Consider the following 1,886-nt stretch of genomic DNA (forward strand, 5'->3'; position numbering starts at 1 on the left):
ATGAGGGGGGGATGAGGACACATTTATTTTTTGTTGTTGTTGTTGTTTTTGTTTTTCTTAAATTAAATCTTTATTGTTCAGATTATTACAGTTGTTCCTCGTTTTTCCCCCATAGCTCCCCTCCACTCGGTTCCCACCCCACCCTCTGCCCTTACCCACTCCCCACACTGTCAACAAATGGGTCCATGCTGCCTGTCACTAGTTGAGCCAATTAAGCAGAGACAGAGTTGAATCATGTATGAGCATTTATTACAATACTGCTGGCAGTATGAGAGAACAGCAGGTCATCCACAAAACTCTGCTCTGCCTCTCCCCATAATCCAGCTGCCCATATTGGGTAGAATACAAATATTACATGGGGAAGTAGGCATAAGGAATAAGAATTGGTAAAATGGCTATAGATTATAGGCAATGCAGGCTGGGGGAGGCCAGGGGTTGCAAAGGGCAAGTGCCTCCAAGGACTCCATTGTTTCAACAACAAGGTTGTTAATCTTTCCATGATGATATGCAGTTCTCATATAAGATGAATGGACTGCATTCGGAGGTTTCAACTCCCAGGTCCCAGGGCTTACAACTCCCAGCCAGGTTAGAATGTGGTTTCTCTAATCAGATCAGATCACAATTAACAGAGCATGATTAATATTTCTTATAACTATGGCTAGTACCCACTATTCTATTTCTGCCTCTAATATTCCCCACTGCTATTTTTATCATCCCATATCTATGAAATTAGTTTTAGGTGAAAAGTCTCATCCTGCTGGATTGCATTTGCTTGTGCCTTGAAAGCCGTTTGTGAGGATGGAATACAGCGAATGCAGGATCAAAAAAAAAGGAAGACATTGAATGTAGCATGTGAGAAATGCTCACGTGTCTGAATCCAAAAGTATGGCAAAAATGAGACTTTGAATATGTTTTCAAGAGCAGGTGTCTGTCCAGTTGCACCAGCACACCTAAAGTACCGAGCACAGCCTATTTATCCAGTCCCTCCTCCGGCTCCTCATTGGCTGAGTATTATGGAGTCACCTGTTTCCTCATATGTCACCTAGGTCTTATTGTCTCCCATTGGGCCATTTTAAAAAATTGGGCTGAAGCCTTTCGAGTTGTCCCCACCTCGCCCTGTCTAGTTGAGGCAGGCACCTCAGGGCATGATGCTGGCTCATGTACACAGTTCTTTGTTCTTATATGCACTTCTCTCCTCCCTACATTCTGTTTGCCCTGGGGAAATTCAGTAACCGTTTTCATTAAAAGTTGACTATGCTGGAGATGGATCACAGAGGCCTATTTCCTACACAACAGCAAGCAATCAGACTACAAAAATAAACATGAGAAAAATTAAAAAGATTTCCTACAAAAAGAATTCTAACCTCCTGGGTAGCTGGGAGATTAACTTGGATAAGTCAAATCCAAAAAATCCTTCTCATTATTTTACCTGGGAGTTGGTTTCCCTAATTTGTTGAATGTTGTTTTATATCAATTGAGAATTGTCAGAAAGATTAAAACAGCACATTCCTTTGAATTCCTCACTACCGTGGTTATGCCCCAACAGCAAATAATCTATTGCTGCCAGTTCTATAGAATTGACTCCCTGACCTGGCTCAGCTCTTGATTATCCCCTGTATAGCCCTGGAGGTGGCATTCAGGACTTTTACCATGCTACAAGCCAGCCAGGTCACTTCTACATGAAGGAAGCCTACAATTACTGGCATGACAAAGATGGTGAAGGCAATATATTCAGAAGGGCTCCACAGGTGGAGGTTGTCATTGCAGTCTGGTGCCAAGAGAAGGTCTCTTTTGGTTCAGACCCTGTGATATTTCTGGGGCATAAAGACAGTCAGTTGTTCTAAGGAACAACGCACTCCCCTCCCATCTGCCAACTATCAAAATGT

This window comes from Myotis davidii, unplaced genomic scaffold (assembly GCF_000327345.1).
Source record: "Myotis davidii unplaced genomic scaffold, ASM32734v1 scaffold687, whole genome shotgun sequence".
Classification (NCBI taxonomy): domain Eukaryota; kingdom Metazoa; phylum Chordata; class Mammalia; order Chiroptera; family Vespertilionidae; genus Myotis; species Myotis davidii.